The sequence below is a fragment of the Pelophylax lessonae genome, assembly GCF_965119305.1.
Source record: "Pelophylax lessonae genome assembly, chromosome: 5".
Taxonomy (NCBI): Eukaryota; Metazoa; Chordata; class Amphibia; order Anura; family Ranidae; genus Pelophylax; species Pelophylax lessonae.
This window is the reverse complement of record NC_138772.1, coordinates 266,707,460-266,723,960: the sequence shown is the minus strand read 5'-3', so window position 1 is coordinate 266,723,960 and position 16,501 is coordinate 266,707,460. Positions and strand designations below refer to the sequence as shown.

General features: G+C 41.8%; 1 long non-coding RNA gene across 1 annotated transcript in view; it reads left to right on the top strand.

Annotated features, from left to right (window-relative positions):
* LOC309557141 overlaps positions 1-16,501 on the top strand; it is an 891,454-nt gene that overhangs the window by 590,692 nt on the left and 284,261 nt on the right. The window contains exon 2 of the long non-coding RNA XR_014225365.1: positions 2,722-2,828. This is a non-coding gene — a long non-coding RNA (uncharacterized lncRNA). The remainder of the gene's footprint in view (positions 1-2,721; positions 2,829-16,501) is intronic.

Here is a 16,501-nt window from a genome sequence, read left to right as displayed (position 1 = left end):
AGGAGAAAGTAGGCATCCCTGACAAATACTATTAAAAAGTGCAAAGGGCTGCGGGGGAGTCCCATTCACCAGTACTTGAGCAGTTGGTCTGCAGTACAATGCCTCCATCCATTTATACATACGTGGACCCAAGCCAACATATCTTAGTGTTGAGAGAATATAATCCCAGTCCAGTCTATCAAAGGCCAATTGATGGAAAAGGCACTGGTTTCTTTCCTTTCCTAGTTCTGTCCATTAGGAGAATAGTCCCCACTCCCCAATAGATTATAGACAATAGATTATCCTTTGCTTTCCTCCCAGGAAGACCCACTTGGTCTTTCTCTATTCAGTCTGACATAAAAGGCTTTAACCTCTCAGCCAATTTTTTTTATCATATAATTTGATATCTTTAATAATTAAAGATATAGGGCTGAAGCTAGAGCACAATGTTGGATTGTTCCCTTCCTTAAGAAGAAGTGACATAGGCCCCTAAAGCTTTAGTGCGTATCTCCAAATCTCCCCCGATAGAATTCATATTTGCCTGTAAATGAGGTATTAGTCCCTCTAAACTTTTTAAAATATAAAGACGTATACCCATCTGGGCCTGGGGTTTTACTAGACTTTGTACTGTTGACTGCCTGTTCTATTTCTTCTTTAGAAACCTCCCTCCTCCTTATCTAAGTTGATAGTAATTTCTTCTGAAAAGACTGGGAGTTTTGCCTTCTTTAGGTATTGTTCTATTTTATTTATTCTAAATTGGGTACCATCAGGGTTTTGAACATTTATCCCTTTATACAACAAATACACCAAAATATTCTAAGTGGAAAAAAGCTGTGCTGTGGTATAAAACAATAAAGGTGAGGCTGTGTACACAAAAGACAATAAAACCAGCCTTGAACAATAAATAAGCAAAATAAAGTGTAGTGCCAATATTAAGAATGCAAAAATTGTTGTATAATAATAGAAAGGAAAAATTCCAAAAGAAACAATGTTGGAATTTAGTGAAAAGTGCAATCTGCAAAGCAATGCCACTACACGTGAAGACTCTTCTTAAAGTGCTCAGATGTCTATCCATCAACATTAAGTGAATTTAACACTCACCAAAACATATGGCTACCATTACAGCAGCGTATACACCTGTGATAAAGTGGAGGTCCCACGGGAGTCAATGTGGTAAATCACCAATGGCAACTTCTGCTGTACTCTAACTAGGGTAAATAAAGCTTGCCAAGAGTGATCTCCAATAGTGTATGTAGTATGTTTCTTATCAAAAACATGGAAAGTAGGTTATATGGTTTCCATTGGCATAGGTCACATTAGTGCTGTTAGTTCAAGGGTTTCCAATTCCAGAATAAAAGTAGAACATGCTGCATTTTTCCTTCACTGGACTGTACTGGAATGTGGTAAAATGCATCAAAAATGCACCGGAATGCACTGGAACACATCTAAAACACATCAAATGCATCATACCCAAGTACAATGAAAAAAGAAGAAAAAAAGCATCCGGAAACGCAATAAAGATGCATCAAAAATGCACCTCAACAGATCTGGAGTGCGTTTTATGTGGTGTGAACCAGCTCTAAAAAAAAAAAAAAAACAGGAGACTCACATGGAAGGCGGCTGCTGACTCGGATTTGTCCAGTGACATGACAAAAGCACCAGAATTTCCACCCCTCTTACCAACCATGACTCATCTGCTGTCAGTGGGATTTCCTGCTGACAGCAGAATGAAAACACAAGTACCAGTTAAAAAAAAAAAAAAAATGAATGCCCCCCTCCCCCAATCCATACCAGGCCCTTTGAGCCTGGTCTGGATTTTGAGGAGAACCTCATAACAAAATGTAAAAAAAATTGTGGGCCCCCCCCCTCCTAAAATCCATACCAGACTCTTATCCAAGCATGCAGCCAGGAAAGCCAGAAAAGGGGAGGATGAGTGATTGCTCCCCCCCCAAACCATACCAGGCCACATGTCATCTATGGAGGGGGTGCATTGCCCCCCCAAAGCACCTTGTGCCCATCCATGTTGATGAGGACAAGCGCCTCTTCCCTCTAACCTTTGTCCAGTGGTTGTGGGGGATGTGAGAGGTGACTTATTGGAATCTGGAAAGGGGGCCCCCACATCCCATCCCTCCCATGTGAATAAGTTTGGGGTAACACAATGTCCACAAAATCGCATTCCTGCTATATGTCACTGATTGCTGCCATTACTAGTATTAAAAACGAAAAATTCCAATATCCAATAGGTTATAGATTCTATAACGTTCGCATAAACCAATCGATATATGCTTATTGGGATTTTTGTTACCAAAAACATGTATCTGAATGCATATCGGGCTAAATTTATGAAGAAATTCTGATTTTTTTAAATATTTTTATAGGATATGTTTTATGGCAGAAAGTAGAAAAAAAATTATTATTTTTTAAATTGTCTTTATTTGTTTATAGTGCAAACAATAAAAATGCAGTGGTGATCAAATACCACCAAAAGAAAGCTCTATTTGTGGGGGAAAAAAATTACACAAATTTTACAAAATTTTGAGTATAGCGTTGCATGATTGCACAATAGTTAAAGTAATGCAGTACTGCAAAAAGTGGCCTGGTCATGAAGAGGGGTAAATCTTCCAGAGGTCAAGTGGTTAAAAAAAATAAAAAAAAGTAGAAACATAGTTATATAGTTAGTTAGGTTAAAAAAAAAAAAAAGACAGAAGTCCATCTGGCTCAACCAATAAAAACAAAAAACAGTAAAGAAAACCCAACCAAACAATCCCATATACACAATCCTATACCTGCAGTTGATCCAGAGGAAGGCGAGAAACCCCAGCAAAGCATGATCCAATTTGCTACAACATGTCCCATTATGGAAATCCAGCATCAATCACAATGAACACCGACCCACATGAAAAGCAAAAAAATCCAGAACAAAAACGTGTCCTGTCAAGAGACACTCACAGAACGACAGGTAATCATGGCAGCGGGGTCACTCTTCCTTACTAAATGCAAATATCTACTTGCACATAGCTTACTGCAGTGAACACTGGTGCCAAGATGGAGTAAACTCTCAAAGTTGGGGAAAAGCTACAGAACAAAGTCTGATTGATGCTGACCTGCACTATATAATGAACACTTAAATAATATCTGCTTTCAAATCCAAATATTTTAATTGGTAATCTAGGAGGGTTAGACCAAACCTGGTGCTTTGCCCTGGATGGCTGCAACATCTTAAAACAGTTTCAAGCATCTTAAAGAAGACTGCTGTGACACACTGATTTTAGGGACAATGTTTTACCTCTTGCATCTCTATGCTAGCTGCCTTGAACCACCCCATTTTACACCCATTTCCAAACAAGACACATCAAGGCTAAGGTGGTGGAGTGGAGGAAAAAAAAAAGGAGACACCTTCCCTATTCTTGATGAGCACTTCAAAAACTGTTAACTAGAAGTTTATGGCAAACTGTCACACCATTCATCTTACAGTTTGGTTTAAGGTATATATAATTAGAGAGGTTTAGTGCAGACTACACTTTTCCATCAATAATAATCCATAAATTGTACATGTACAGCATTGAGGTCATACATACATAGTTACATAGTAGGTGAGGTTGAATAAAGACAATAGTCCATCCAGTTCAACCTGTGTAGGTGTGTGTGGCTGTAATCATCTCACATAGCCCTGAATGTTCTGATCCTTGAGATGTAAGTCTAAGAGTCTTTTGAAAGCCACCATACTTCCCGCAGAAACCACCTCTTGTGGTAGAGAATTCCACAATCTTGTAGCCCTAACAGTAAAGAACCCCCCACGTTGCCTGAGGTTAAAACGCTTCTCCTCTAATCGCATTGTATGCCCTCGAGTCCTCATGCAATCCCTTCGTCTGAATAGCTGTTTTTCTATGCCGAGATCCCCATTGAGATATTTATAAATTGCTATCATGTCCCCCCTCAGGTGTCTCTTCACCAGGGAGAATAAATCAAGCGATTGCAGACGCTCTTCATAATTAAGGTCCTCCAATCCCCTAATCAGTTTAGTTGCCCTTCTCTGGACTCTCTCCAGCTCCAACACATCCCTCCTGAGGACTGGCGACCAGAACTGGACAGAATACTCCAGATGCGGTCGGACCAGAGTTTTATAAAGTGGAAGGATTATAGTCTTATCTCTGGAATACATCCCTTTCTTTATGCATGCTAATATTCTGCTGGCTTTGGCAGCTGCCGCTTGACATTGCATGCCATTGCCTAATCTATCATCAACCAAGACTCCCAGATCTTTCTCTATTTTTGATTCTCCCAAGGGTTCCCCTCCTAACGTGTATTGTGTTTTTATGTTTTTAGTCCCCAAGTGCAAAACCTTACACTTCTCCATGTTAAACCTCATTTGCCATGTCGTTGCCCACTCCGTTATTGCCCTGCCCAATTTTGTGTCATCTGCAAAAACTGATATCGAACTGACCAGAACACACAGGCAAGAAAATCCGTAGTTTAAAATTGTTCATTGCACATAATCAGTTACTGGCAGCCAGCAACATAATGTGTGCGAGACTATATGAAGCTTTTGGCAATCTGTTGCCCTAGGCAATGACCTTGTTTGGCTATGGAGAAATGTTTCCCTTTGTAAAATGATTTCATGCCGTGATTCTGGTCATATTATCTTGATCATATTCAGACTGTGTTATATATTTGTACTGCCTATTTCTTTGATTGCTCTCTTAACCTCCAAAATAGATGTTTCGGTTAATAGTAAAAAAAAATCCAATATAATAATTTGGTACAATCAATTCTATTACTGCTTCCTATGCATTTTAGAGGCATTACCAAGCTACTGAACAGTGGTAAAAGTCGCAAACAGGAAAACAAACATTCAAAATTCAAAACAAAGGTGCTGTGCCAGAAATTTTTTTTTCTATTTCACATAACTGCGCTGATAGCTTTTTTGCACAGGAAAACAAACATGTTTGTATCTAATTAATGGTAGAAGTAATGCTATAAACTGCTTACTATTTTAAAAATTGATAGTGGATGTACAGTGTATTCAACCACGGGCCTACTGGGCATAACTTAACTTGATATCATTTTTTTTAGATGGATAGAGCTTTCTTTTAGTGGTATTTAATTACCACTGGATTCTTTTTTTTTTTTTTTTTTTTTTTTTTGCCAAACAAACATAAAAAGACCAAACATTTTAGAAAAAAAAAAAAACACCTTTTTCTTTTTTTCTGTTATAACATTTTGCAAATAAGTAATTTTTCTTCTTCACTGATGTGCACTGATGAGGCTGCACTAATGGGCACTGGTAGACTGCACTGATGGACACTGTTGAGGCTGCACTGATGGACACTGATGAGGCTGCACTGATGGACACTGTTGAGGCTGCACTGATGGACACTGTTGAGGCTGCACTGATAGGGCAGCACTGATGGGCACTAATGAGGTGGTACTGATGGACACTGATAAGCTGCACTGATATGCACTGATGAATAGGTATGGATAAGGCTGCACAGATGACGTGGTACTGATGGGCACTGATAGGTGGCACTGATATGCTGCACTGAAATGCTGCACTGATGGAAACATATTGGCACTGATGGGGCTGCATTGATAGGCACTGATGAAGAGGTATAGATAAGGCTGCACTGATGACGTGGTACTGATGGGCACTGATATGCTGCACTAATGGAAATGGAAATGGAAATGCACTAATGGGGTTGCACTGATTCAGTACACTGGGCTGATTGGCAGTGTAAATGTTTGCTGTCACAGGTAAAATAGTTATTGGCTTTCCTTTTCTCACACAGTGACAGCGCTAATGAAAGAAAATGCCATAGCTGAACCTGCGATCTGTGCCTCTGTCACACAGTCCCCTCCCCCCACACACGTCAGTAAGCACCAGGCATATATTTAACCCCTTGATCACCAATAAAGTTAACCCCTTCCCTGCCACTCAGCAGCAGGGACTCCGATTTCCGCCTGCCACCCGCGATCGCTCCCCGCTGAGAGAGAAGGATGGTCAGCTGTTGTAAACACAGCTGACCGTTCTTCTCTCTGGAATGATCACAGAGCGCCTGTGATCCTTCTATATAGGATCACAGGTCTCTGTGATGATTTCAAAAGACCATCCCCCCATAGTTACAAACACTCCCCTAGATACATATTTAACCCCTTGATCACCCACTGTGTTAACCCCTTCCCTGACAGTGTCATTATTACAGTAACAGTGCATATTTTTAGCACTGATTACTGTAGTAATGTCACTGGTCCCCCCAAAAGTGTAAAAAATGTCAGTTAGGGGTCCAGTCTGTCCGCCACAATGTCACAGTCCTGCTAAAAATTGCAGATCGCCGCAATTACTAGTACAAAAAAGAATGTGAAAAATATTTAGTTTTTTTTTTTTTTTGTTTTTTTTCAGAATTGTCGCTCTATTTTTGTTTATAGCACAAAAAATAAAAATTGCAGAGGTGATCAAATACCACCAAAAGAAAGCTCTATTTGTGGGGGTAAAAAGAACATCAATTTTATTTAGGTACTGCGTCACACGACTGTGCAATTGTCCGTTAAAATAAAGCAGTGCCGAATCGCAAAAAATGGTCTGGTCATTAAGGAGGCAAATCCTTCCGGTCCAGAAGTGGTTAAACACTCAAATAAACATGCACATTTTCAAAGCGACTATAGACGAGGTAAGTTAGAGATAAGCACATTGGGATGGCTGGAGCAGAAATGACATTACAAAAGACTAATATTTATTATGAAAAGTGATATTCTATCCAAAAAGGTAAACTTAGCCTTTAAATCTGAATACATTGCTACCAGGTACATTTTAATTTAAGTAATCAATATACCCTTTTTGACTCCAAAGGCATGAATAGTTAAAAACATTCAGCAGTGTCACTTTGATGAAGTGGCATTTTAGTCTCTAATCGAAATGCCCATTTGGCTTGGCATGCAATTAGATGTGACATACATCTTTCTTCACAGCTGCCAAGATGTGAACTTATATTCATTTTGACAGTTTTATAGAAAAGTGTGAGACACAGACCGCAGAAAGCCCTCTTCTTAAATTCATAAACACCATTTTGCATAGTATGCACAAACAAAATAAATGTGTCCATCCTAAACCATTTCAAAATATAAGCAGTTCTTTTTTTTTTAGCTTTATCTTTGGAACTTAAGCTTTTATTTATATTTTAAAATATTACTTATGTGTGTTTTCTATCATTTGTATGTGCACTCCCTCCACAATAAAGGTGGACACATTTATTAAATTAGTGAAGGGGCCACCAATTCCTGTTTATAATTTGCAAAACCTGGAGTTAGCAGTGAATTCTGAATGAATATTGATACTAAACTCTTGACATTTTAAAGGCAAAAGTATCAGAAGTGGGGCTTTACCATGGGGGACATTTAACAAAGCAAAAGTTAAAAGATACAGGAAAGTGGGGAAAGGGCCAATTGAATTCAACTTTGAGGGTGATATGGGAAAAACACCAGTCCTGTCATTGGCTACAGCACAGGTTCCAGCCAATGAGTATTTGAGTGTAGCCAATCACAGAACGATCATGTGTCTTGCTTGTGAACATAGACAAAGGATATTCTGGGTTCTTCTCTTCCTGAGCCCTTTTAAGTTCAAGAAGAGAATAAAACAACACCACAGTGAGTAAAAGCAGCACATTTACACCTACACACACTATTTCGGCACATTTAAAAACGTGATCCCCCTCCATTAACCCTTTGATCACCCTTGTCGCCCACCCTTGTCACCCAGCTAGTGCCATTAGTGCAGTGCCAGTGTACAGCATTTATCACTGATCACTGTATTTGTGTCACTAGCAACATCAGATAGCAGCAGATTGTGCCAGCACTTTAGCCCTCATCACCCCAACAAGTGCAGTGTAAGTATAATTTCTCTGATCACTGCCACCTCTGATACACAAAACCGCAGTGTTAGCAAGATCAGGCCTGATCTCTCCTAACACTAGCTGTTCATTTTATTTCTAGTTCACAAGCAGTCTCTAATTGCTAGACAGGAGCTCTTATTCTCATTGTACCACTAGGTACCTGTAAAGTTAGAATCCAGAATGTCTCCATAAAGGTACTCTAGCGAGGAGGCCTACAGGATTTTGAGAATGTCAGATGAGAGAGAAGGGGAAGACTCATGAACAGAATCTGGCTTGGAATATGAACTTGTACAAAGCAGTGGCACCCTGACCGCTATCTCAGATGATGGAGAGCAGATCCCTAATAAAGCCAGGCGTACCCGACCTCAGGTTGCCAAAGTGCTATAAACACATAGTTATGCTCATTACTGTCAGTACTAGCACTGCACTACCTTTTGGTGATCTGGCAGACACCAGCAGCCTAGTACATCCTGGCCTATTAGACACCAGCATTGAAAGATCTCATGGTGAAACGGCAAGAATTAAAGCATAGACCCGTAGCGCCAATAATGTTTTTCAAGAGGTGCTTGCATATGTACCTGAATTGGCTGCCCCAGATTCAGTAGCACCCCATTCACAGCTCAGCCTGGGGTTTAGGTGGAAACAGCAAACTTAACAACGCCCCTTGTTTTTATTAGCTGTTTTTCAGTGAAAACCTTTACAATTTGAATGTGGACCAAACAAATGTTTATGCTTTACAATACACCACAGCCAACCAAAATTCATGATCTTCTGGATTCTTCTTCTGGGAGTGCTGTTTGTGGACTGTTATATATACAATTATTAAAAAAGAATAGCGCACACATGCAAAAGAAATGACTATCAAATATGGAGACAATCCATAAATAAAAATGGGGATTTGGTCCCACCATATGGCCATATCGTGTTCAAGCCCACCACTACGTCAAAGTACCCCATTATCAGTGGGTCCTACACTATCCATAAAAAAGGGGTGAATCCAGCCTCTCTAACCCTTGGAGATAACACTCCTTGCTGGGAAAGATGTGCTAATGCACTACAAGGGACTCCTCCTAAAAGCAGAAGCTTCTAATGGTGACCATACCATACACTTTTCTGGCAGAGATTTCCTCATCCACATCAATCAATGTGAATGAAGGAATCTGATGGGCTGAACAAAGAAAAAAAAAAAAATGAACATTACATGTATACCCAACATTGTGAGTGTGGAATAAAATCCTAATTCTGGCCATACATGTAATGTTTTTAAAGACCATAAAATGGCAGGACAGTTTACACCCCCCCCCCAAATGACCCCTTTTTGGAGAGTGGACACCCCAAAGAATTTGCTGAGAGGCATGTTGAGTCTTTGGAAGACCTATTTTTTTGGCCAAGGTTTTTGTAAAAATAAAAATAAAATTTTTACACAAATTTGTCACTTTACTGAGATCTTTTTTACACACATCATGGGTATACATGGAATTTGACCCTAAAACACATTTTGCTACTTCTTCCAAATATGGGGATACCATATTTGTGAGACCTTTAGGTTTTCAAAGGGTGTCATTTGCAGATTTTATTTCCTAGATACCCCAAGGTATTTTCTGAGAGGCATGTTGAAAATTTGGAATCTTTTGGAAGATCCTTTTTTTTTAAAAAGTTTTTGGGAAATAAAGAAATAAGGTAAATATGTCTTTTTTTTTTCATTTTTCAAAACCTTGTGACAAAAAATGAGATTTGAAAAATATTTACTATGCCTCTTATCAAATACCTTGGAGTGCCTATTTTCCAAAAAAGGGTAATTTGGGAGGAAGGGGAGGGGTGGGTGGTATTTGTACTATCTTGGCATTTCAAGGCCTCTAAAACTGTGATAGCTAGTCAGGAAGGGAAATATGGAAATTATACCCTTTAAAAACCTGAAGGCGGTCATTGGTTTTTGGCCCCGTATGTGGATAGGCTCCCAAAAAGTCTCACGCATGTAGTATTCCCATACTCGGGGAGAAGTATCAGAATGTGTTTTGGGGTGTAATTTCACATATACCCATGATGTAGGAGAAATATTACATTAAAGTGACAACTTTGTGTAAAAATAAAAAAAATCTATAATTTTTTTTTCATATTCCAAATACTTGTGCCAAAAGTAAAATCTTCCATGGACTCAACATGCCTCTCAGCCAATACCTTGGGGTGTCTACTTACCAAAAAGGGGTCGTTTTTGGGTGTTTGTACTGCCCTGGCATTTTATCACCTCAAGAAATGTGTTAGGTAGTCAGAAAGTAAAATCTGCGTAATTTACAGTATACAGTATATATCATAGTTTGTAGATGGTATAACTTTAATGCAAAACAATTAATATACACTTATCAGGATTTTTTTTAAACGAAAGACATGTAGCAGAATACATTTTGGCGTAAATTTATGAATCAATTTGATTTTATTGGATATGATTTATAATAGTAAAAAATATTGCTTTTTAAAATTTTCTGTGATTTTCATTTATATTACAAAAAATAGAAAAGCGCAGTGATGATCAAATACCCCCAAAAGAAAGCTCTACTTGTGTAAAAAAAAAATGACACAAAATTTGTTTGGGTACAGTGTTTCACTACCAAGCAATTGCCAGTTATAATAGCACAGTGCTGAATAGCAAAAAATTCTCTGGTCATAAAGGGGAAAAAAATTTTCGCAGGTCAAGTGGTTAAGATGTACCTTCAGCTATATGTGGTGTACACTTTTCACGGACAGTATCAGTGACATACTGTATATTGGATGTGTAGTTTTATTTTTATTTTTGTAACTTTTACATTTAGCTTGGGTTGAATGCAGCAGTAGCACTCCAATCTGTGTTATTTTAAAAGTCTTTTTAGGTCGTTTTGTTTGGGACACTATTTATCAATCAGTAATTGACCTGAATTAACTGGTGGAAATAACAGCTACAGCAGATCTAAAAGTTATAGTAAAGTTTTGACTTTAAATAAAATAAAACTGAAGCCAGGGGATGTGTCCAGCTGGCTCAGCGGATGGCAGCATAGCACTGAGCTATTCACCCAGCGCTTATAGCGGCTTCAGAACAAATTCAGAGCACACATTATAACTGAATATCAGCCTGTGACCTCCCTGCCAGAGTTCTGCACCATGTCCAAATGGAGGAAGCCAGCAAAACACTCACAGAAGCTAACAGACTTCTTATACACAGGGGGTCCAGTCTGCAGCCAAGATGGCACCGACGGCTCCTGGAACAGCACCATGAGGCTCTCCTCCTCTGCTCCTAATGGTGTCTCCATCCCTGCATCTCCTGATGGTGAGTCTTCTACCCCTTACTCACTGTCAACCTCCAGCCCTGCTAAATCCAAAGCAAGGAGGGATGAGACAGCTCAGTCCCTTCCTAATACAGCAGCTTTTGATCTCTCCCTGTCAGCTATTGAAGCATTTACAGCTGTTGATCTGCTCCCATCTCTGGAAATAAAAGCTTTAGCCCTTAGCTTTATACAAATTAGCAAGTGGCAAAACAGTTTACAGTGTATCTACCCCCCCCCCCCCCAAAGCAAGCTGGTCAACAGATGGGATCCTTCTATATAATAAACATGTTTTTACACTGCACTTTTACAATGTGTGCATTCATTTGAGCTTGAAAGGAATAATTCACTATAAATGACCTGAAACAGAGGACACAATGCTGTTTCTAACAATCTAACCTCTAGTGATGGACGAACAACTGCCGGGACGGTTCGCGACGGACCCCATTCATTTTAATGGCAGGCGAACATGAAAAACCTCCAGGTCATATTTGCAGCCACAAAATACTTACTAGCTGTGCACACATAGTCCCACAACATGGACACTGACATACCAGACGTATTGCTATTTGAAGAGTTGCCATGAAAATTTTATTTATTTTTTTCAGCAAAAAAAAATTATTTTTTTTTCTAAATCAGCCAGAACTGACAGCAGCCAGTAAATACATATCAAATACATGTCAAATACATATAGGGTCCATTCACACATCTGTAAAATGGGTCCGCATCCATTCCACAGTTTAGCGAAACGTTTACAGATCCATTGATTTTCAATTCCAGTCTGAAAAATTAGGCATTCACAGGATAAAGAAGTAAGTGTCAGCCAGTACAGGCCCCAAAAATTAGCCAACAGGCGTTCACCTGACAGCAAAGAACTTTGTATTCAGTGGCAGGAGGTACGTTAGGCATACACAGGATACAGAAGTAAGTGTTGGCCAGTACAGGCCCCAAAAATTAGCTCAAAGGCATTCACCTGAGAGCAAAGAACTTGGTTTTCTATGGCTGGAGGTACATTAGGCATTCACAGGATACAGAAGTAAGTGTCGTCCATTACAGGCCCCAAAAATTAGCCCACAGATGTTCACCTGACAGCAAAGAACTTTGTATTCAGTGGCAGGAGGTACGTTAGGCATACACAGGATACAGAAGTAAGTGTTGGCCAGTACAGGCCCCAAAAATTAGCTCAAAGGCATTCACCTGAGAGCAAAGAACTTGGTTTTCTGTGGCTGGAGGTACATTAGGCATTCACAGGATACAGAAGTAAGTGTAGGCCAGTACAGGCCCCAAAAATTAGCCCACAGGCCTTTACCTGACAGCAAAGAACTTTGTATTCTGTGGCTGAAAGTACATTAGGCATACACAGGATACAGAAGTAAGTGTCGGCCAGTACAGGCCCCAAAAATTAGCCCATAGGCTTTCACCTGACAGCAAAGAACTTGTTTTTTTGTGGATGGAGGTACATTAGGCATTCACAGGATACAGAAGTAAGTGTCGGCCATTACAGGCCCCAAAAATTAGCCAACAGGCGTTCACCTGACAGCAAAAAACTTTGTATTCTGTGGCTGGAGGTACATTAGGCATACACAGGATACAGAAGTAAGTGTCGGCCAGTACAGGCCCCAAAAATTAGCCAACAGGCGGTCACCTGACAGCAAAGAACTTTGTAGTTTGTGGCTGGAGGTTGCTGTGTGGAGCAGGGACAGACTGTATAGTGACACAAGTCGCTAGCTAATAGGTCCACAAAAGTCTTTTGTCAGTGTAGGTGACACTGTGTTGCTGTGTGGACAAGGGACAGACTATAGCAATTAGGCATTCAACGGACATAAAAGGCCTTTTATGTCACTGTATTTACCTAAGAAAGGGACCATGAATTGTTATGGGTGGTGGCGGATATTTGTGGGCTGTCATGAGGAATTTGAATCAAACATGGTCTACTGGTCACATGTGTTGAATTCCTCCAAGATCCATGCCTCATTCATTTTTAGAAATGTGAGGTAGTCAACACTGATTGCTCACGATCCCCCCTGCTGCCCTGAACATCTTTTCGGACAGGACACTGGACGAGGGGCAAGCCAACAGTTCCATTGAAAATTGTGCAAGCTCTGGCCGGAGGTCAAGCCTGCTCACCCAGTAGTCCAGGGGTTCATCACTTCTCAGAGCGTCCACATCGGCCGTTAACCCGATGTAGTCGGACACCTGTCGGTCTATGCATTCCCTGATGCTGGAGCCTTTGCAGTCATCGCATAAGTCACGGTAAGCCCAAAACTCACTTAGGGACGATCCGCTGGACGGATGGAAAATAGGGTTTCCATCCCTCCAGATTTGATGGATTGGATCAGATGTCATCGGACATGTCTCCGCTGACATCCGATGCTCCATAGACATGCATTGGGGGACCATTCAGATCCGCCAAAAAAACAGACAGGCGGATCTGAACGGTCGGCCTGTGTGAAAGGGGCCTAAGAAGGCACCTGGACTCCCATCACCGAGCCCAGTGGGAGCAACGCCATCAGAACCCACAAAGCCACACTCCAGGCTCTCACCGTCCAGCCTCTTCTCCTTCTCTCACGTTTTTCTAGAAAAAGGCAGGTTCAAGAGTAAAAAAATATGATGCCGGATAACCTTTTTGCCCAACGGTTGATCGATGGCTTGACGGAACTGATAGCCGCCAACTACTGCCATATAAACTGGTGGACTCGGAGGCCTTTCAAAAATTTGTGGCCATTGGAACACCACTATGGAAGGTCCCAGGAAGGAAATATTTCTCGCAGAAGAGCATCCCAGAGCTATATGGCCATGTTCAGCAGCAAGTGAATGTATCTCTACCACACAGTGTTGGTGCCAAGATATATCTGACCACAGGCACGTGGTCTAGCAAACACGGGCAGGGTAGGCATATAACTTTTACTGCCCACTGTGTGAACCTTCTGACGGCCGTCAAGCATGTAACCCGTGGCACCCGTGTAGATTTGGTTTTACCACCACGGATTGCATGCAGGTCTGCCTCTTCTTCTTCTCCTCCTCCTTCTGCCGCTGCTACCATCTCTTCCGCTGCGCCGCCCAAGATCCCCAGAACCTATTCAGCATGCCTGGTGAGACGTTGCCATGCTGTGCTGCATCTGTTGTGCCTGGAAGCCAAGAGCCACACTGGTCCTGCACTCCTTTAAGCTTTGCGTTTACAGGTAGATCGGTAGCTAACACCGCTCAATTTGACAGTTGGTAAAGTGGTGTGTGACAACGGTGCCAACCTGCTGAGCGTGCTGAAACGGCAAAATTACACACGTGCCATGCATGGCACACGTCCTGAACTTGCTCGTGCAGTGATTCATTGTCAAATACCCTGCGGTCTAGGACATCTTGTGGCAGGCCAGGAAAATCTCTGCCCATTTCAGAGATCTTACACAGCCATAGCTCGCCTTGCTGACATTCAGCGGCGACACAACCTGCCCGTCAGACGTCTTATTTGTGACTGCCCGTCGCGATGGAATTCGATCTTGTATATGCTTGATAGGCTGCTCCAGCAGAAACGTGCAGTTAACGACTACCTGTACGAACTCTGCAGCAGGACAGGTTATGGGGAGCTTGGTTTTTTTTCACCGCGCCAGTGGCTACTCATGCGCGACGCATGAAGACTTCTGCGGCCATTTTATGAGATCACCAAACTGGTCAGTCGCAGCCAGGGCGCCATCAGTGACATCGTACCTTACACCTTCTTTCTGGAGTGTGCATTGCGTCGTGTCATTGATCAAGCCATCAAGGAGCAGGAGCAGGAAGATGAGGAAGTCGCATGCTGGATGAATATAGAAAGCATATTATAGTGGATTTGTATTGTGCAGCATTGTGACTGGTGAGCTGTTCTGCAGCGATACTACAACTACAAAGAGTGACAAACGCAATTAGAAAAAAGTATTATAACTGGTGTGATAGACCAGTGGCCCCCCAAAACGACAGATTGAAACCGGGGGGTTATATAACAATATACTTTCATAATAGTGTATTTGGGTACTGCAGAAATTTTGCCTCTGCATCATCGACGTCACCTTCCCCACCACTAACATTAGAGATCTCGGAGTAGGAAGCAACAGCGGGGACCAACCTCCTTGGACTGATCTGGGTACTGTCGTCAGAGTGCTGAGTGGCAGCTGTTGCTACCTCCTCTTCCTGATCGGATGCCAAGAATGGCTGCGCATCGTAAATGTGGGGGGCCACTAGTATATCACACCAGTTCTGAGTTAACTCAGCGAAAGAGGCAAAATCTCTGCAGTACCCAAATACACTGTTATGAAAGTATATAACACCCCGCTTCAATCTGTGTCACTGACAGTCTGTCCCTGCTCCCCACAGCAACCTCACCCTACGCTGACAAAAGACAGAATATAGACAGTACACCTATACCAGTCATTTAAAGGACTTTTGTGGACCTATTACCGAGAGATTTGTGTCACTGACAGTCTATCCCTGCTCCCCACAGCAACCTCTCCATACACTGACAAAAGACAGAATATAGACAGTACACCTATACCAGTCCTTTAAAGGACTTTTATGGACCTATTACCAAGCGATTTGTGTCACTGACAGTCTGTCCCTGCTCCCCACAGCAGCCTCTCCCTACACTGACAAAAGACAGAATATAGACAGTACACCTATACCAGTCCTTAAAAGGACTTTTGTGGACCTATTACCGAGTGATTTGTGTCATGACAATCTGTCCCTGCTCCACACAGCAAACCTCTCCCTACACTGACAAAAGACAGAATATAGACAGTACACCTATACCAGTCCTTAAAAGGACTTTTGTGGACCTATTACCGAGCAATTTGTGTCACTGACAATCTGTTCCTGCCCCACACAGCAAACCTCTGCCTACACTGACAAAAGGCAGAATGTAAAATGGCAGCCAAATAAGGTCTATTTATAAGGTAGGGGGTATGTCCATGCGCTGAAATGTCTCAATTGGCTGTCCTGTACCACCTGATGGATGTGTCATGGGTCAAAGTTCTTCACAATGTAAAAGAATATGGCGGCCGCGAACATCGCCATATGTTCGCATGATCAGCAGACAGCGAACGAAGCGAACGAGCAAAGTTCACCGCGGACCGACTGCTGGGCGTACCACAAGGCCATCTCTACTAACCTCTAGAGATGTCCCGAACTATTCGCCGGCGAACAGTTTCCGGCGAACATCGCTTGTTCGCGTTCGCCACGGCGGGCGAACATATGCGATGTTCGGTCCGCCCCCTATACATCATCATTGAGCAAACTTTGACGCTGTACCTCACAGTCAGCAGACACATTCCAGCCAATCAGCATACCCTCCCTCCCAGACCCTCCCACCTCCTCTCCTAT